Source organism: Lissotriton helveticus, chromosome 1_1 (genome assembly GCF_964261635.1).
Source record: "Lissotriton helveticus chromosome 1_1, aLisHel1.1, whole genome shotgun sequence".
Taxonomy (NCBI): Eukaryota; Metazoa; Chordata; class Amphibia; order Caudata; family Salamandridae; genus Lissotriton; species Lissotriton helveticus.
In genome coordinates, this window is record NC_136057.1 from 1,957,826,304 (window position 1) to 1,957,848,506 (window position 22,203).

Consider the following 22,203-nt stretch of genomic DNA (forward strand, 5'->3'; position numbering starts at 1 on the left):
TAGACTTCACTTCGCACTGTCCGATCTCAGTATGATAATAGGAAGTTTTTATCAGCTGCAAATAAAATAACTTTTCTCAGTTTATAGATCACTGACGAGTGGACAATTTTACACACCCAAAAACCCAATAGTTATGTTTGGACCTTGCAGATTTCTTCCTTGATACGAACTCTAATTTAATATCCTATCTCAGCCTGACTAACAAATTGGATGTACACAGAAGATCTGCTATTGCAGTTTTATCTACCTGATCCAATTTTATTTATCTGACTGATGATATAAACCTTGCTAAAGCAAACAAGATTAACTCAGTCTCTCAGTTGGATCCTTGGCCTGCCAGAATGTGTAAATCTTTTCCTATCAGTTACACCAGCTATTACTACTGCTCTATGCAATAAGTCCTCGGGTATTGGCGATGTCCGCCTATTTTTGAAACGGGCCTTAGTCAAACCTCTCATCAAGAAACCTTAATTTGATCCAAATATTTTAGCAAACTATCATTCTATTACTCCGCTTCCTTTTGTCAGGGAACTCCTTGACAGTTGGGTCAATTCCCAATTGTATTGATACCTAGAGGAGGATAATGGCCACAACTTCTTTCAATCAAGTTTCAGTCTTTGCCAGAGTACTGAGACCATGTTCACTGCGTCCACCAATGACATCTGCAAGCTTTTTTGATTCAGGGGCTCTGCAGCCCCCATTCTATCAAATCTTTCTGTGGTGTTTGACACAGTCTCACATGCGGTCTAATAAACCAAGTTCTGTGAAATAGGTAGTCATGGGAATGTACTAGGATGGATTGAATGCTTTTTGAAGTCAAGAAAACAAGCACTTCAATTGCCACTTTTTGGTTCCTAGTCTATTGTTCTGGGCTGTAGGGTTCACCATGGCTCTGCCCTCAGGACAACACTGTTAAATGTATATGTGGCTCTAATCGCAAATCTTATCACCTTCTTTGGGTAACAGTTTTATGCCTTTGCTCACGATACTCAGATTATTGTACACCTAGACGGTAATTCTAAATGTCTACAGGATTTTTAGGGTATTTAGATGCAGCTTGTCTTCATGCTCCAGCATTAATTCTTTAAGCCGACGCATTTCAAGGCATTTCAACCTCTTCCTCATGGGCTGCTTAGTACGGCATATCGACATCTCACACCATTCAGTATTCGGCATTTTTATTGGTACATTTGCCTTCAGTGGGCGTGCTGCTTCGTGCAAAGTCCCTTGATGCATGATGGGACACAGAGTACCTGATGTGAGCAAAATTATAAACTTGAGTAAGTTAGATATGCAGTCCTCTTTAAAAGCAATTATGAACCTTTGTAGGTGTCGAAGCATTCAGACATGCTTAATTAGCATATTGACCGCGGTGCTGTATCAGTGTGAACAGTGTAACACCGCAGCCTCTGCCAAAGCGATGGTGCTCCTCTTCACGGCCGGGCCGCCGTGTGGAAATGTTGAAAACCAAAGTGCCCTAACGCATTCAAGAGGGCACACGTCAGTGGTCTCCCTATGGGTATTTAGATGCAGCTTGTCTTCATGCTCCAGCATTAATTCTTTAAGCCAACACGTTTCAAGGCATTTCAACCTCTTCCTCATGGGCTGCTTAGTACAGCATATCAACATCTCACACCATTCAGTATTATGCATTTTTATCGGTACATTCGCCTTCAGTGGGCTTGCTGCTTCGTGCAAAGTCCCTTGATGCATGATGGGACACAGAGTCCCTGATGTGAGCAAAATTATAAACTTTAGTAAGTTCGATATGCAGTCCTCATTAAAAGCAATTATGAACCTTTGTAGGTGTCGAAGCATTCAGACATGCTTAATTAGCATATTGACCGCTGTGCTGTATCAGTGTGAACAGTGTAACACCGCAGCCTTTGCCAAAGCGATGGTGCTCCTCTTCACGGCCGGGCCGCCGTGTGGAAATGTTGAAAACCAAAGTGCCCTAACGCATTCAAGAGGGCACACGACAGCGGTCTCCCTAACCCACTATCTGGTGAAATTGCATAAGGTTTCTGAATAATATGCAGTGATATGTCTTGAACAAATATGATATACATTTGGGTTTCTGGTGAGCCCCAGCGTCAACTGTCTACCCTTGTTCCCTTTTTGTTGTCCTTTGGATATTCTTTATGCACCACACAAGATCACGTACCACTAAAACACTGTTTTGTAAGTGAGGCACTCCTGTAATTAACCCCCCTCACTTTATATATTCTGTATATATGTTATTTCTATTTTTCTCTTTTTTATAAACACTTAGAGTAGTAATTTTTTGGTACAGATATGGGACAATCCCTTCTATAGCCTGTCCTATATATCACTTTAGGGCCACCAATAGTGCTATTCCCGGACAACTTTATGTGGCCACTTGGCCTGGTAAATACAGAGGACTATTGACGTAAAGGACATTGCCTAACATGTACAAAACTGTAGGCATTTAGCTGTCTGTTATTTTTATTTTCTTTATTTCCAATGTTCATAGCAAGGGCGCTTTCAATGTTGCTGCATTTAACTTGTGTGTTTAGTACTAATTTGATTGCCAGATCAGCCACTGGGCATGGGACACAAGAAATACTGTCCAAAATCAACCAAACGACCTTCGTGTAAAGTAACACGTGGACTTTGATAAACATGTCTTTTCCGTTGAGATTTATTAACAGGAGAAAGCGCCAAGTCAAACTAAAAGTTTATAAATGCATAAATGTAATGACCGTCAGGACTTCCTTTGATGCACTTGTGAACCTCAATATTTTAACGTGAGTTTGTTCTCCAGTTTCATGACTGGGTGGGCGCTTTTATTGTTGCTACATATACTTTGTGTGCTTAGCACTATGTGATTGCTAGTTCAGCCACTGGGCAAGGGGCACAAGCAATACTGTCCACAGTCAACAAAATGACCTTTGTGTAAACTAACACATGGGCTTTGGTAAACATATAGATTTTTCCCGTTAAGATTATTTAACAGGCAAAAGCATCAGGATTAACTTAAGTTTACAAATGCATAAAGGCAATGACCGTCATGATTTCTTCTAATGCACTTGTGAACCTCTGTATTTTAACGTGAGTCTGTTTTCCAGTTTTATGACTGGTTGGGAAACTATTGGCCCTTCTTTTATTTCATGTAAATACACTGTTAAAATGGAGGGTGTGGATTTGACAAATTGGCCTATGGAGAAGAGCGTCAGCTCGAAACGCGTCGCCATTAACTAAACACCTTTGCAAAAACTAAGCCTGGTGTGCGAGTCTTCTTTCCCACCCCGAAACCGCTGGTGGGGTTTTCTGACGTCTAAAACCGGGTCCCTACGCCCGGGACTCGCACCGACCCTATGAGGAGTGGAGCTGGTAGGTAGTCAGAACTATATATATATATTACCTACTGGCGGTCGCCAGTAGGTATATATAGTTAGGATTTTTTCTCTATGGGATTTTGGAAAATTCTATGTCAAATAACTTTGGCGTTTGTGGACGGAATTGGCTGAAATTTTCAGGAAAATGGCACATTTTGTTTCTGAGCAGCCCCTGAAAATTGGGGGGGGGTTCGTCCAGGGGGGGTCGAGAAAAAAGGGGGGTCCCAAAACGTGTTTTTAACATTGAGTTTTCCATAGGGCGGTTGGCCTCACTTTTAGCCCGAACGGCTGAATGGATTTGCACGAAACTTGGCAAAATTGTAGGGACTGGTAGCCCGATGTGCCTTTTGTAGGTCTCAATATATGTGCTACAGTGGATTTTGAGAAATTAACGTTTAAAAAAAGATATATATCTGTAACAGCGGACCGGGCAGCGCTCCAGTACGCGTACTTTTCGCGCAACGGAGCTTTGTGAAGCGAAGCTGATTGGTTCTCCGGCGTCTGTAAACATTCCAAACAGTCCGTAGCGGCCGCCATCTTGTCTCTCGGTAGGATCGAGAGACAAGAGGAGGCCAAAGCGAAGGGGCAAATGACCATAAGGGGGCATAGTAGATCCTCGCTGACCCCTTAGGTTTGATGTGGAGGTTTTAAAAGGGCCCCGCGGGGCAAAAAAAAAAAATAATAATAATAATCGAACGGCTGAATGGATTTGCACGAAACTTGGTAAAATATTAGGGACTGGTAGCCCGATGTGCCTTTGCTAGGTCTCAATATATGTGCTCCAGTGGATTTTGAGAAATTAACGTTCAAAAAAAGATATATATCTGTAACAGCGCTCCGCTTCGCGTAACGGAGGTTTGCGAAGCTGATTGGTCATTCTGTCACTGGGCTATAGTTGGGCTACATCTGGCTGATATTTGGGCTACATTTGTTTTTTTTGTCTCTGGCGGCCATCTTTGGGCTACATTGGGCTACATTGGGCTTCATTGGGCTTCATTGGGCTACATTGGGCTACATTTGGGCTCCAACATATATATAGGCCAATGTAGCCCAATATATATTTTTCAAAGTTAATTTTCGTAAAAACCACTGGAGCATATATCTTGAGACATAGCAAAGGCACATCGGGCTACCAGTCCCTACAATTTTGCCAAGTTTCGTGGAAATCCATTCAGCCGTTCGAGCTAAAAGTGAGTCCAACCGCCCTATGGAAATGAAGGAAATGAATGGGTAATTTGTAATTAGCAAATAGCTCATCGCAAACTAGGAATGGTAAAGAATCGCTATTTATTCCTTAAAGTTCGCTATTTAGGAAATGCAAAAAACTTTGATGATACATATGGCGGTTCATCTCTAACAAGATAAGAAGCATAGGGATAGATTTATGATGACTGGCGCATCACCAGGGATGTGTTAGTCATTCTGTGCCGCTGTTCCGTCACCTATGGTGTGCTGCATTTACAATGCGGCGCATCATGGGGCAAAAACAGCACAGATGCGTGATGTATCTGTGCCGTAAAGGTGGCGCATTGCTGGAGTTGTATCGCAAGTGTGATGAAGCTCCAGCAAGGGTCGGGGGTGCCCCTGTCGCAGGGTTTCTGTTCTCACACAGAACTGTGGACAGAGGATTGGAACCTCGGTGAATTAGGGTGTCCCAAAACTCACCTTAGTAATCAAAACCCCTTAGCAAGCTAGGTACAGTGTCACATTGGATATAACAAACTCTCAATGTTTAGACAATCCAGAATATGAACTTATAGTACCTCAGGATACGTGGAACTCATGAACAGTCGGTTGTTATATATTTCTTAGAAACCAGAACATGGAGTTAAGAAGAACACATGTGTATTTGAAATGTTTATTTACTAATGCCGTCTTCTCAGGCGTAGTATCTTAGATAATACAAGTACACATATTATCAGTAGCAAAATTACCAGCATAGTTACTAGTACATAAAAAGCGAATGGTGACAGTATGTTAACATGCTGTAAATGAATAAGAGTTAGCAACACTTATAAGCAGCCGCGGGCCGTGGAGGGAGTTACGGTGGGGCAGGGAGGCGGGGAGGGGGAGGGGCAGGGTGGAGAGGGCTCCACCCTGCCCCTCCCCCTCCCCGCCTCCCTGCCCCACCGTAACTCCCTCCACGGCCCGCGGCTGCTTATATCTCACCCTCCCTAATACACATATTATATTATTTGCTAAGAAGGTCTCTTTGTGTTGGTTTAGGGCGTGCCCATACTTTAGTGTCTTAGATTTGAAGGAATCACATCAGCATACACCAGCTCTCTCTTCATGTGAACCGCATCAACTGTTGTGTATGTGTGTTCGGCAAAGCAATATAAAACCCGCCTCATGCCCAGAATTGGCAGAAGTTGCACTTATGTTATGAGTATGAAGTCGTGGAGATCAGACCTCATAACAATTCTGTATCGTGTTGTTCTTGAAACTTCAGCACTCGCTGTACAGATATAGTTTAACAAGCAAAGCAGATAGTAGAGCAATAACATATTATTCTCATGTAAACCACGATGAACTACTAGGTTGAAAGCTAAAGCAACAACTAAGTGTCGTGTGCAGAAGTTGCAAAAAAGGAAAAATGGCGTTTAAACCGGTAATGAGCCCATGCTAACTTAACACGGTGTAAAGATATCCAGGACCTAGATGACACCTCCCCATGATCCGGAAACGAACTGAATAAGATAATAGAAGTGCCATCTCATGAGAGCAGATTGCAAGTTTATATGTGGACGGTCCGCAAGGTAAAGCATTAAAAACTAGGAAAATTTAATGCTAAAGAAAAATAAAACAGCCAAGTACTTTATCGAGTCTTAAGCCAATAGGCAAGCTAAATAATAAAAACTTGACAAATAAGTCAATGAATTGTCAATGAAATGCTAGTACTCAGCATATCAAACATGAAAAAGGTCTATGACATAACTGTGTATGCAAAATAAGCTGCAACAGCCTCCAATAGGAAGTCACCGTCTTCATCCGAAAAGAGTTCAGCCATCCAATTTAAAAGCGGAAAAGAACATACGTGCTCTCCCAGCACCGGATCCTCTATCACCATCAGAGGACAGCTCGGTGGGTTTTCAAGAAAGCTCTGTTCCAAGAAAGACTGTGTTGCCGCCAGTAAATTCCAGGGACCAATTAGTCCATGCATCAATGCCACAGCCATAATCCTTTCGCCAGGACAAACCAACTCGTGAGTAATGATAGGAGTCATCAGCTGATTAAAGTCGACGTCAGGAGAAACCGGTCCGCAGAGACACAAATCAATGGCCCAATCGAAATCACAGGTCAGGCAGTGAAATACAGGCTGGACACAGGTGAAGTAGGAGAATCGAAAAGATAATCCATATGCCGTGCTTAATATCGCCAACGGCATTGTGCCATAATATTCTAGCATGCGATTGCGGAACAGTGTCAGCAGCTGCAGGGCGGGAGCTTGCACAGGAGGGACATCCATATTTAAAAATGTAAAAAAGCACAAGAGCGTCCGCTGGTAATGCAAGTAAAAATGGGAATCCACGAAGCAGAGTGGAAAAAATAGAATGAAAGAAAGCAGGGATGACTCCAAAGATTTTCTCAAATGAAGTCACGAGACCACTGGTAACAACTTTAAAAAAGTGCGCCAGGGCCTTTGTGGAGGACGCGTTAAAGATAGTCCGAACCATCTTGCTGAAATGGAAAGGCAAATCTGTATTGAAAAGGGTCTGCACCTCTGTACGGGTGTTCGCTATGTGAAGTACGAAAGTTTCACGGGCCGAACTCAAGGCCACCTCTCTCTGAGACAAAAGAGCTCTTATTCTTGCCATGCCGTTGAAATCTGCTCCCAAGGTTGGTATTTGTGGCGAGATTGAAAACTCCCTATGTTCATGTGTGGGAGGAAATAGAACATTTCTGCAGCAAATAACCCGTTCACTTACTGTTACGATAAAAGGAATACTTTTAATTAACCCAGAACAATCTTCATTATTGAGCATCAAATAACTACCATTTTCCAACAACTTGAACGTGGGGATGATAGCAGGAACTGGCGTGCCTTGCAACACGCAAGCCATATTTGGTCGGTGTTTGTTGCGTGAACCGTGTAACTGTATGTGCCTACACATTAGTGAATGATCTGGCGTCTCAGTGCATTCCTCTCCATTCAGATAAACTTCTTGATCATCTTTGAAACATCTGTATGTGTATGGAAGCGACCAGACCTCATGAAGAAAAGCACTACCTAAAGGTTCATAACGACCTATTGGTATATATTTCATACAATTTGAAAACTTATATAAAGCAAAAGGCAGCGTTATTAAACCGTGGATAAGGCACGTTGCCAAAAAACCCGCAATCCTCTGCTGATGATGTCACTGAGCATGTCATGAATTATGTAATATGTGACATCATCAGCAGTGGATTACGGGTAATAGTATCTCTAGTTTACTCCCCTATAGCTGTCTTTCTTTTAACATAAGTGTCTGTTTCCTTCCCTTATACTTACTGTTCTTTTTTAAAAAAAAAATGTTTGGTTCACTTCCGGTTCGCGTACCGGCGAGCGAACTGGGAAGCGAACTACGAGAAATAGAGGTTGGCACAGTTCCAAATATTGTACCAATTTTTTAAGAACGGGGAGGTAGTTCTGAAAAGAACTTTTTTTTTTATTGTTTTTGTTGTTTTATATTTTTTTATTATTTTTCTGAACATTTCTTTACTTTTTTTGAATTTTTCTGAACAGTTTTATATTTTTTTGGGTTTTTCTTGGAGGGGGCAATGAAAACGATTCATTGTAAAGGGCTCAACAGGAGCAACAAAATAAAAAAAAAGTATTTATTATTTGGGGCGTTTCGTACAAACTTGCATATGATTGTCAATAGCTCTGTTGATCAGAGTGATGCTACTTTCTCTGTAGCAAATGAATCCATTGCAATGTACGCAGACTTGTTTTACTTCACCAAATCTCATTTGTATATTTGGCACCATCTCCCTGCCCTCTGGTCCCGTTACTTCCGGTACAACAGATCTTCTGGCCATAATAGGGAGATTATCTAGGTCGTTCCGAAACTGTGCAGCACTGTAGTTGTTAGGATGCCACCTAGTCATATGGCGATGCATTGTGTAGTTTCCGAAACTGTATTTTTTCTCGGTCCCTCTGGACAATCTATCTTGACATATAAGGCAAGTTACGTATCTTGCATTTACTTTTTTCTGACCTTTGGGAATTTTAAAAAATTGCCAAATGAAGTTTTCTTTCCGGTGAGACGTCCTGGGCTCCTCAGGCAAAAACTGCCTCTCTTCGTGCTCGTCGTCCTGTTCCTCTTCTTCCTCTTCTTGTTGAATTATAACTTGAGCAGGTGGTCCACTCTTCCTTGGATGTGGTGGAGGTGGTGGGGAAGCACCAGCTGAAGCTACTAAAGAAGCCATTGCTCACTGGTAACAAAGGGTCTTTCTCTCACAATGATGAAAGTCAGAGTGAGGAAAGAAGGAGGGATTTTCATCATTTGGGATAAACAAGAGTTCTCAACCAATGAAAAGTGTTCATTTTAGATTATATGACCTAGTCTTACATCATTAGGAAACCAAAAGTGAAATGAACCAATGAAAAGTGTTATTACCAAGTCACATGACCTGCTGTGTTTACGTTAAGCGCTTTGCAGGGCCTCCCGGTTTGCTTCCAGAAACCTGCGCTTTGCGACTCGCTTCGCGTACCAGTTCGCTAACGTAGCACGTCATATGACGTATCACGCGACAACGTGAAACGTCATGCGGACGGGAGGCGTCACGATGTTGTTTTCTAACGCGGCAGTTGCGGTAAAGAAACGTTTACCGGCTCGCGGTCTATTTCGCGGCATCAAGGTCAGCTAACGGGAAGCTTCCCGATTCGCGAAGCGGGAACGAAGAAAAAAAAATATTAAAAAAAAAATTCTTCATAAACATATAAAATATATTTTTGGATTTAAAGAAGAATACATTTTACAGCTACAGATATTAGCTGTTAAAAAACCAATGAAATTCACTGAAAAAACCATAGGTTATAGACCATATATAGTTAGGAATTAGCATTTACAAAACCTTGAAAATTCACTGAAAAAACCATAGGTTATAGACCATATATAGTTAGGAATTAGCATTTAAAAAACCTTATTTTACTCACACAAAACCATTGAAATTCCATATATAGTTAGTTGCACTAACTATATATCGCGCACCCGCAATCCACTGCTGATGATGTCACATATTACATCATTCATGACATGGTCAGTGACATCACTGATGACATCACTGATGACATCTCAAATGACATCACTGATGACATCACTGATGACAACATCCAGTGACTGCTTGTTTCTGTAAAGTTAAAATGTGTCTTACATATTGAAGAATGAGTGGAAGTATAAGTGTCTGGACAAAGGATTTAGTAGGTGCATGACTGAATGTATGAGTGAGTGATTAAATGTGTCTCACTGAGTGCATGGGTTAGTGACTAAACTGTCTTAATTTGTGCATCATTATGTCTGTTGTTCTGTAAACTGCTGCATGTGTTGATCAGTAGCTATATGATTAACTATATGGGTTACTGATTGATTGTCCAAGTATTTGTATGGGAGACTGAGTGTGTGTGTGGCTGGCTGGGAGGTGTGTGACTCTGTGCAGATCAATGTGTACTTGTATCAATGATTGTATAAGAAGGTAAGTATGTGTTAGTATATGTTTGAAAATGTAAGGTGCTCTATGTTTAACTGTATAGACAAGAAAATGGAAGTGTCATTGATTCTTTACAGGACTGACTAGGTGTGTGAGTAACTCCATGGATGAGTGGCAGACTGTGAGTGTCTGTATAGGTGTATGAGTGCATATGATAGTGTTGTAAAGATGAGTGATTGTATGTATGAATGATTGTATGGGTGAATGAGTGAATGTGTGTGTAGACATAGGAATCAGTGAGTGCGTATGTAGTAACTAGTATTGGTGTGTCAATGGTTTCAAAAATTATACTCTGTATTTAACACTGGGTGAAACAGAGGTTATATTAAAATGTGAGGAGATGCATTGTATTGTCACATGAATGATATCATCAGTGATGTGGTCATTGATGTCAAATGAGATGTCATCAGTGATGACATCTCAAATGACATCACTGATGACATCATGACACACCAATACCAGTTACTACATACGCACTCACTGATTCCTACGTCTACACACACATTCACTCATTCACCCATACAATCACTCATACATACAGTCACTCACTATTACAACACTATCATATGCACTCATACACCTATGCAGACAGTCACACACTGCCACTCATCCATGGAGTTACTCACACACCAAGTCAGTCCTGTAAAGAATCAATCACACTTCCATTTCTTCATCTATACAGTTAAACACAGAACACCATACTTCAGTGACATCACTGATGACATCACTAATGACATCTGAAATGACATCACTGATGACATCTCAAATGACATCACTGATGACATCATGACACACCAATACCAGTTACTACATACGCACTCACTGATTCGTACGTCTACACACACATTCACTCATTCACCCATACAATTACTCATACATACAGTCAGTTATTATTAGAACACTATCATATGCACTCATACACCTAGTCAGTCCTGTGAAGAATCAATCACACTTCGATTTCCTCATCTATAGTTAAACACAGAACACCATACTTTTCACACATATACTAACACATACTTACTCTCTTATACAATCACTGATACAAGTACACATTGATATGCACAGCGTCACACACCTCCCAGCCAGCCACACACACACTCAGTCTTCCATCCATCCAGTCATTCTTCAATATGTAAAACGTATTTAAACTTTACAAAAACACACAGACACTAGATGATGTCATCAGTGATGTCATCAGTGATGTCACTGACCATGTCATGAATGATGTAATATGTGACATCATCAGCAGTGGATTGCGGGTGCGCGATATATAGTTAGTGCAACTAACTATATATGGAATTTCAATGGTTTTGTGTGAGTAAAATAAGGTTTTTTAAATGCTAATTCTAACTATATATGGTCTATAACCTATGGTTTTTTCAGTGAATTTTCAAGGTTTTGTAAATGCTAATTCCTAACTATATATGGTCTATAACCTATGGTTTTTTCAGTGAATATATATATATATATATATATATATATATATATATACACCCATACCCTCCAGGTCCACCGAAACCGTGGGTCACTCTCGGTGACGGGTGCCGTTAAACGCGGTGGTGTACCGCGTTGTTAAATTATAGCTCCAATCTCCTTCACCCATACCCAGCCGGGTTGGGAAAGAAGAAACAGCACTCACGGGCTCAAAATAGTGCAGCAACGGTTTTTATTCTTTAAGCAAACGCGTTTCGGGACAGCGTCCCTTCGTCAGTGGTTCAACATCGAGAATCAAGCCATGCCATTTTTAACAACCACACTTGGTTACCAAAATGAAAAGCGGACTAGTTACAAACTTCATTGAGGTAGCGCCATCTTTGAGTAGTCAAACATGATTTCAAAGTCAATAATTGCATACAATTCAGCCGTAATTATCAGTTACTTTTTTCTTTTTTCAAGAATTGTAACAAAACATTTTAGCCGTGTATCGGCTTAGACCGCCCATTGCACTATTACCTCATAGTCAATTATTGTTGAGGGGTGTTCTCACGATTGGGCTCAGCAGTGAAACCAATTCTAAGTATGTCACAAATGACGCTCATGGTATACCCACCATGGCAACTTGAACGATATCGTCCATGTTTTATCTTGCCGTGTATCGGCAATTGCAGCCTCATGGCTGCATGAAATTTCATCTGCCTCGTCCCTCTCAGAGAACACTCCTCATGTATTTGATTATAACCATTATGTATTCAGAACCACAACAGACACAAATAATCACACCCCACAATAAATACTCAGCAGTTCCTATGTTTCTCATTTCATTGTTCAATTCATGTTTCATTATCAAAAAACTTTTTTATATTCTGATGTCTAATTAATCCATTATACAGATAGCAAGAACGAATAATTCATCCAAGATGCGTTCCCATTTCCTCCCCCATATTGAGGCCTCCAGGTGCCTTGGTCTCGAGATCAACAATATAGCGTGATTCAAGTCTTCTTAGAGTCAATAATCAATTCCCTCCCCTTGGGCTTTCCGGGACACAATCCAAACAGAAAAATCTCAACAGGTCCCTGTTGCTGTCATGTTTAATTGCGAAATGCCGAGCAACAGGGTAGGTAAAATCCTTATTCATAATTGCTCTCATGTGTTCTAAGACTCGCAATTTTACAGGGTTGATTGTACTACCAACATACTTTAGTTGGCAAGGACACATAAGGCAATATACAGCATGATCTGTCAGGCAGGACATGAATTTATTGATCTTCCACCCCGACATCCCCTCACTTCATAGCTTAGTGTACGTTTGCTAAAAACACAAGCTTTGCACTTCCCACAGGGGAAGAAGCCCTTTGCATCCTTCAGAGTGCCTCTAGTATTATGTAGAGGTTCTAGATAACTCTGAACCATTTGATCTTTTAAAGATCTAGCTTTCCTAAAGGTAAGTTGTGGCATTGGGGGTATGTCCGGTCCCACTATATGGTCCGTTTTTAAAATATGCCAGTGTTTGGTCAAAATGGTTCTAAGTTTGGCAGAATTCGCTGAGTAGGTGGTAACCATGCGAAATTTTCCTTCTACATCAGGTCTTACCTTCTTCACAAACAGACTGCTTCGTGGCAGTTTCTTTACACGATTTAAGGTGTCAAGTAGAAGATTCAATTTATATCCCCTTTCCAAAAATCTGTCAACACTTTCCGAAATAGTAAAATTGAAGTCTTCCTCATGGGTGCAGTTACGCTTTAACCTGAGGAACTCCCCATAGGGGATACTATTAATCAATTTTCGTGGATGACTGCTTGTTGCAAAAAGAACACTATTCCCCGCCGTTGGTTTGCCATAAAGGGATGTGGAGATTTTATCATCCTTGATTGTCACCTGTAAATCTAAGTAACTGACCTGTGTTTTACTCACATTCCCAGTGAACCTGAGATTACAGACATTCTGATTGAGCAACTCAATGTATTCACTGGCCTCATCAATGGACCCATTCCATACCAGGAACAGGTCATCAATTTACCTGCACGGACCATATAGTGGGACCGGACATACCCCCAACGCCACAACTTACCTTTAGGAAAGCTAGATCTTTAAAAGATCAAATGGTTCAGAGTTATCTAGAACCTCTACGTAATACTAGAGGCACTCTGAAGGATGCAAAAGGCTTCTTCCCCTGTGGGAAGTGCAAAGCTTGTCCTTTTAGCAAACGTACACTAAGCTATGAAGTGAGGGGATGTCGGGGTGGAAGAAAGATCAATAAATTCATGTCCTGCCTGACAGATCATGCTGTATATTGCCTTATGTTTCCTTGCCAACTAAAGTATGTTGGTAGTACAATCAACCCTGTAAAATTGCGAGTCTTAGAACACATGAGAGCAATTATGAATAAGGATTTTACCTACCCTGTTGTTCGGCATTTCGCAATTAAACATGACAGCAACAGGGACCTGTTGAGATTTTTCTGTTAGGATTGTGTCCCGGAAAGCCCAAGGGGAGGGAATAGATATTGACTCTAAGAAGACTTGAATCACGCTATATTGTTGATCTCGAGACCAAGGCACCTGGAGGCCTCAATATGGGGGAGGAAATGGGAACGCATCTTGGATGAATTATTCGTTCTTGCTATCTGTATAATGGATTAATTAGACATCAGAATATAAAAAAGTTTTTTGATAATGAAACATGAATTGAACAATGAAATGAGAAACATAGGAACTGCTGAGTATTTATTGTGGGGTGTGATTATTTGTGTCTGTTGTGGTTCTGAATACATAATGGTTATAATCAAATACATGAGGAGTAATCTCTGAGAGGGACGAGGCAGATGAAATTTCATGCAGCCATGAGGCTGCAATTGCCGACACACGGCAAGATAAAACATGGACGATATCGTTCAAGTTGCCATGGTGGGTATACCATGAGCGTCATTTGTGACATACTTAGAATTGGTTTCACTGCTGAGCCCAATCATGAGAACACCCCTCAACAATAATTGACTATGAGGTAATAGTGCAATGGGCGGTCTAAGCCGATACACGGCTAAAATGTTTTGTTACAATTCTTGAAAAAAGAAAAAAGTAACTGATAATTACGGCTGAATTGTATGCAATTATTGACTTTGAAATCATGTTTGACTACTCAAAGATGGCGCTACCTCAATGAAGTTTGTAACTAGTCCGCTTTTCATTTTGGTAACCAAGTGTGGTTGTTAAAAATGGCGTGGCGTGATTCTCGATGTTGAACCACTGACGAAGGGACGCTGTCCCGAAACGCGTTTGCTTAAAGAATAAAAACCGTTGCTGCACTATTTTGAGCCCGTGAGTGCTGTTTCTTCTTTCCCAACCCGGCTGGGTATGGGTGAAGGAGATTGGAGCTATAATATATATATATATATCAAGACACCTAAATTGCGGCGGGCTTTAGCCTCTTAGAGCGGCGGGCACTCGGCGGGGTCGCCAACCACTTAAATAATATGATACTCCTGGTACATACGTTCCTTCTCCAAGGATGAAAAAGAACCAGAGCCGAGGCACAAATAGTGCTCAGTGCAATAGTTAATGGCACACAAGAAAGAAAACACCCTACGCGTTTCGAAGTTCTTGCACTTCTTGCTCACGGGTGAGGTAGAATTCGCGGCCATTCTATTTAAAGCTACAATGTTGTTTTTACAACATGCACGTGATCAATGAAAATAGAAAAGTTACATTGTTGCAATTTCCGTCCGACTTGAAACAATAACGTTTTTTGTTTGATATATGCAGAGTAATTGTATTAATAAACCTTAACGTTTTTTAACCAAATTCATTATTATTTAGCAGAACGTTATTCCAATAACAAAAAATTGGGCACATATATTTCTGCATCGTTATCGAGTCTGTAAATAAAGCCCAAGTGGGCAAATAACACTGACTCTGTTCTAATTAAGCTGAATAACTGTTTGCAAATTATTAGCACCGTAATTCCTACTTCATGAGATAAAGCCCAAGTGGGCAACCCCTTCCAATCTGCACATGATATCTTCAAATGTTTTCTGTCGGAGGACCACGAAGCTCTGGGACACGTCTGTGAGGTGAGACCGGGTCTGCAACCAGCTTGACCCGAGCATGAAGGGACTGTAGTATCGAGGTTTTCACAAGCTTGGCGGCTATTTAAGCGGATTTTGAATTTACCAACATACAAATCCGACGAATGGGGCAGTGCATTCAGTGTTGCAGGAGTGCACGCTGAACAAATAATAAATCAAAATGGCAGACACAAGAAATAACAGGAGGAAAGAGGCAGCTTCCAAACTCTTCACCAAAACTGGGAGTGATGTTGAAAGTAACAAGATAACACATATTAAGAAGGTAGATGATGTTGAAAAAATGTGGGATGCATTATGGAAAATCCTCAAAAAGGAGCAATCAAAATGGTGGGAGGCAACTGCCCTCGCTAAATATGTTGAATGCAATCGTATACCACGAGGTTTAAGGATTTTCGTTATCCCAACGTTTCAACAGCCAGACCCTGAACTAATCGACGAATGGATGACAAATAATCACGCATGTTCTAGGAACATGCTAAACATCTTAATCAAATATGCTGAAAAAGAATGTACCAAACTGAATGCCGAGAGTGAACAAATTATCGCCAAATTAAAAGAAAAATACACCGTGAACGGGTTTACCGTGGAGATGACAAAAATGGAAAAACGATTGGAAAAAATCGAGGATTAAATAAAAGAGAAAAAACAAAGGAAATTCTACAGAGATGAGATCGATTACTACAAAGGTCAAATCTTAACTTTTGGAAAAAGATTTGAAGTATTACGAGGTGCAAAAAAGAAACCTAAGACACAGGGAACAAGGACCAATAAACAAGTCGTCCAACAACAGAATGGTGAAGAAGGAGTGGCACCCTTAGAAGTAACAGACAGTGATACTGCAGAGAGTGACATTTCGGAACAAACAGAATCACTCAACGTAAAAGATCGAATTTTAAACGAGTTCGCCTTGATGGCAAGGGGACGCCAAACTGGAACCCCCCCAAGAGGTCATGGACGAGGAGGCGGAGGAGGCAAAAGAGCAAGAGGAGGCAAAGAATCAACCAGCACAACAAGCCCAGTGGGAGTTCAAACAAGGGGCAAAAAGGCACAGAAATGAGGAATGACATGACTGTGGTAAATCTTTCCAAACATATTTTATCTGTAGATCAGCTAGAGGTTTTGTCACGGGGCATGTCATTCTGTCCCACAGCTAAATTTAACTTTACCAGTGCACGTATTGACTTATTTCGTTTCACAAGAAAGCTGAAGTTACGGAAATGATTTGCTACCAAACCACGGTTGAAAAAGGATTATGTCAAAGAGAAAGCAAGTCCATTCACAGTAAATGATATTGATGACCCTTTTTTAAACGTTGTTAATACAGATATCAATATTGGTATGAGTAGTGCAAGTGGTTTCAGGCCCAGGTCTATCTTTGTTCCACCAATTGTTAACAGTAGCATTGAGTGTTTTGAAACGGGAATGATAGGGGAACTGAGGAAAATTGAGAAACGTAAACCCAAGCTCAATTTGAATTTTAACAAAAAGCAGTTTCAGGCATTGAGAGAATTGGAGGGATTTACAGATGTCGTCATCAAAAACTCCGATAAAGGGGGAAATGTTGTTGTTTGGCCTTTGAATATGTACCTTATGGAAGGATTAACACAATTAGGTGATAGAGACAAATATAGTATTGCAACGAGACAAGAATATGATGAAGCTAAACAGGAGTACTTTGTTAGGTTGAATGATTGGAAGGATCAAGGTATCATAGAAGATGAGGAGTACAGGTATCTCCTATGCAAATACCCACAAATCCCTGCACTATACTTATTACCGAAATTACATAAGAACTTTGAGGTTCCCCCTGGAAGACCGATAGTTTCTTCAACAGGGAGCCTCTTTGAAAATACATCCAGGTACATTGATTATTTTTTGCAACCTTTTGTCAAATCGTTACCTTCCTATGTCAGGGACACATCGGACTTTCTGAGAATTATTAATGAGATAACATGGAATCCCAATTACTTGCTACTCAGTTTTGATGATACAAGTTTATATACATGCATACCACATAATTCGGGCGTCGATGCCTGAAAACATTTTCTCAGAGGTAGATATCTTTCATTTTTGATCCATACTAACATGATCTTGGACATGATCTTGATTTGTCTAAAAAACGATTTTTTTATCTTCTACTAACAACTGTACAAGCAAACCCAGGGGACTGCGATGGGAACTTGCTTCGCCCCCAGTTTCGCAGGTTTATACCTGGGCTGGTGGGAGGAGCAAGTGGTGAATAACATCTCCCACTTCAGTGACCACGCCGTTCTCTGGGTCCGTTACATTGACGGCATTTTTTGCATTTGGAATGGATCAGAGGAGCAAGCAAAAGAATTTGAGGTCATCTTGAACGATAATTGATATAATTTACAATTTACCAGTCACATGGATAGAAAGAAAAATTGGATTTCTTGGATGTCAGACTAGAGGTAGTAGACAATGTACTGACGCGTTCTCTTTCGAAAAGAAACAGCTGGCAATAGCCTGCTACATGCAGGGAGTTGCCACCCGAATAACTTAATTCGAAGCATCCCGCTTGGAGAAATAATCAGAGCAAAACGTAATTGTATCTCACAAGCTGGGTATGAGAGAGAAAAAAGCATTATGAATAAAAGATTCATTGAGAGAGGATACAGCAAAACTGTGATCAAACAAGCTGAGATAAAAGTAGATCAAATGTTAAGAAATGATCTGCTGATCCCTAAGAAAAGGGATAATGAGGAACAAATAAGATTTATCACGAATTATGACTACCAATCATGGGAGGTCAGGAAAAGCTTGAAAAAATTATGGAACATCCTTAAATTGGATAAAGACTTGAAAGAGGTTATAAGTGACAATCCTTCAGTAACCTTTAGAAAAGCTAAATCATTAAAAGACACACTCAGCAGTGCTTTAATTAAAGAACAAGGGAAATCTAATCCGATACAGGGATTTTTTGTCTGTCAAAAATGCAAAGCATGCAAGAATAGCACCAATGGTAAAAAGCTCAACATTTCTGAAGACCAAGCTCCACACAAAATAATGAAACATGTGGGATGTAATACAGAATATGCAGTTTATGCATTACAATGTCCCTGTAATAAGTTTTATATAGGGAGCACCATTAAGAAAGCTAAATTGAGAGTATTAGAACATTTGAGAGCTATAAAAAATGTGAATCAGCAATATCCGATTGCATGACACTTTGCAACAGAACACAAACAAAACCCAAATCTACTTAAATTCTATGTACTGGATTGTATTGCATATCGGGAGAGGGGAGGCAATAGACTGTTGGAATTGCGAAAACTTGAATCATGATACATTATCAAATACAACACTACATACCCCACAGGGCATAATTTGGATGAGGAACTGGCAGTTCACTTACAGATTTAATGTTGTATGATGATTAGAGTAAGCTGTCTCTTCAAGAAATTGCATTCTTTGAATTTTAATGTTTTTTTAATCATGAGTAGTGATCAGTTTTTGTATTGATAGTAAATATTGCTTTTTTGGCCGTTTGATTTACAGAAAACATTTGAAGATATCATGTGCAGATTGGAAGGGGTTGCCCACTTGGGCTTTATCTCATGAAGCAGGAATTACGGTGCTGAACGTTTAAGCACACTGTTCAATAATATATGTTATGGTTCAATTAATAATTTGCAAACAGTTATTCACTTAATTAGAACAGAGTCAGTGTTATTTGCCCACTTGGGCTTTATTTACAGACTCGATAATGATACAGAAATATATGTGCCCATTATTTTGGTATTGGAATAACGTTCTGCTAAATGATAATGAATTTGGTTAAAAAACGTTATGGTTTATTAATACAATTGCTCTGCATATATCAAACAAAAAACTTTATTGTTTCAAGTCGGACGGAAATTGCAACAATGTAACTTTTGTATTTTCATTGATCACGTGCACGTTGTAAAAACAACATTGTATCTTTAAATAGAATGGCCGCGAATTCCACCTCACCCGTGAGCAAGAAGTGCAAGAACTTCGAAACGCGTAGGGTGTTTTCTTTCTTGTGTGCCATTAAACTATTGCACTGAGCACTATTTGGGCCTCGGCTCTGGTTCTTTTTCATCCTTGGAGAAGGAACGTATGTACCAGGAGTATCGTAATATATATATATATATATATATATATATATATATATATATATATATATATATATATATATATATATATATATATTCGCAATACCTCGCAGATTAACCTCGCTTCAGCGCGAAAATTACGAGCGTGGACCCAGGTTGTAGTGCATTATTTTATTTCCTTTAGCGAAGAGTCAAGACGCGTTTCGGCCGTCCAAGCGGCCTTGATCACATGACTACGCAGTCTGACAAGCCCCATTTTAAAGTGCACATGCATCATTCTTAGCATAGACATAGAAATAATACTATCATGTATAAATACATATACAGCGATGCTTTTTACCTTAGTATTAAAATGTTTAAATACTCTTTTTTAGGCACAACCAAAAACAATTTAATATCAGCATAAATGCTTGATTCTTTTATGGCAAGTAAGAGCATCACAATGTTGGAGGTTCTGCAAAGTTACACCACTTTTTCTTAGTATCTATAACCGCATAATGCTAAAAGAACCTCCAAAACCATATAGTCAAAAAAAGTATTTGATGCAGTTCATGTACATTTTCTCTTTCTTATAGTGCTCACCTTAACGTGAAATGATAAGTAAATAAACCTGAACATTACTGTTCTCCAGACAATATAAAGAAGAATAAATTCCTCATATATTGAGGAAACAATCTTTTCATAAGCAGGGACATTCTCATAATCATGTTATTTCAAATTCCGATGCTTAACGTTGCTTGACAAGTCTACTTTTGCTTTCTCAATGTAAATTGTAGATGAGAAAGTATTTTAGTACTACAGTACTTCTTCATTGAAAGTGACCTGTGCTTCAGTGCAACAAAGAAAAGTGCTCCATGTCAATAAAGTGCAAACATTTTCAGAGTTACAGTTTTTAGGGTCGATATATACACTGGGGATTGGTCTCAGGGAAATGTGCATTGCATCAGATGTGCAAATGCGCAAAAATTTATAAATAGCAAACATATACTATAACCATAAGACAAGTCTAAAACAATTGATTAAAAGACAAATAGATAAATACCCATATTGCCTAAAATCTATTATAAAATACTATATTATTATATGTGGAGACTATACACCTGTTTCTGTTTTATGGTCCCATAGTTGTCGCTAAATAATTGCACATCTAATCACATCTAAACTAGGAAATACTTCATAAATATGTGTGAAAATCCTCAGTTGCATTCAGCCCCCCCGGCCATTTAGAATCGAACTCCAGAATATATTTGGTCTCCGTTCGTCTAAGGCATGATTCTCTGTCTCCTCCCCTCTTTGTCATTGGGATAGACTCAATTGCATAATATTTGAGAAATTTGGGTTTGCTTGTTGTGTACAGCCTCAAAGTGCCTAGCAACTGGATAATTCTTGTCTTTATTGGTGATGGCTCGTAGATGTTGCAATATACGTTTGTGTACCTGCAGTTTAGTACTGCCTACATATTTGAGGTGGCAGTCGCATTCCAGGACGTAGACACAATACTCTGTCTTACAGGTCAAATGTTGTTTTATAACTCTTTTGGTCCCTGAGAATGCTGTGATGTAATCCTTAGTATTCACCCCAAACTGACAGGCCTTGCATGTCAAGCATCTATAAAAGCCCTTTCTAGAGGGTAACCAAATGTTCTTTTTAAAAGCTTCCTGGCTATTCCTGGATAACATATTGCCCATGCTTCTTGCTTTCCGAAAGGTAATAGCTGGATTAGCGGGCATCAGGTCCCCAATTATGGGATCAGACTGAATAAAATGCCAATTCTGCCTAATGGTACTCCTCAACTCCTTCTCTTGTTTAGAATAAGTAAGGATCAAACGGACCGGGGCAGAATTAGAATTTCCCTCTCCTTGTGTGGTCTTCGATTTATACTTGAGGAGGTTCTCCCTTTGCTTCAGTTGTGCTTTCCTCATAGCGGAATCCACCACTCGCTGACTATAGCCTCTTTCTACAAATCTGGCACAGCTCTCCAGCTGTTTTGCTTTTGCATCCTCCACATTACTACATATGCGTGAGATGCGAAGCATCTCTCCATATGGTATGCTTTTTATTAAATGTGGAGGATGTGCACTGGTAGCATGGAGTAGTGTGTTGCCCGCAGTGGGTTTTCTAAAAAGGGTAGTGGTTAAGATATTCTCATTTATAAAAACCTGTACATCTAAAAAAGTCACCGAATGTTTGCTAATATCTGAAGTAAATCCAAGATTAAAATTATTTACATTGATTTCATCTATAAATTTCCGCACACTCTCCTCTGTCCCACGCCAAACAATAAAAAGATCATCAATAAAACGCATCCAGGAAACTATATTGTGTTTACATTCAAATTCATAGTCACGCCGGAGGACCAGTTCTTCCCACCAGCCCATAAACAAACAGGCGTAGCTGGGGGAAAAACTGGCCCCCATAGCTACACCCTGAATTTGTTGATGAAATTGGCCATTAAAAAGGAAGTAATTATTTTCTAGACAAAACAACAGCATTTCCAACAACACTTTCATGTGCTGTGTGAATTCC

At 40.0% G+C, this 22,203-nt stretch overlaps 1 protein-coding gene across 1 annotated transcript in view; it reads right to left on the reverse strand.

Annotated features, from left to right (window-relative positions):
* The window catches only part of CRB1 (crumbs cell polarity complex component 1), an 878,642-nt gene that overhangs the window by 23,994 nt on the left and 832,445 nt on the right, over window positions 1-22,203 (reverse strand). The window lies entirely within an intron of this gene.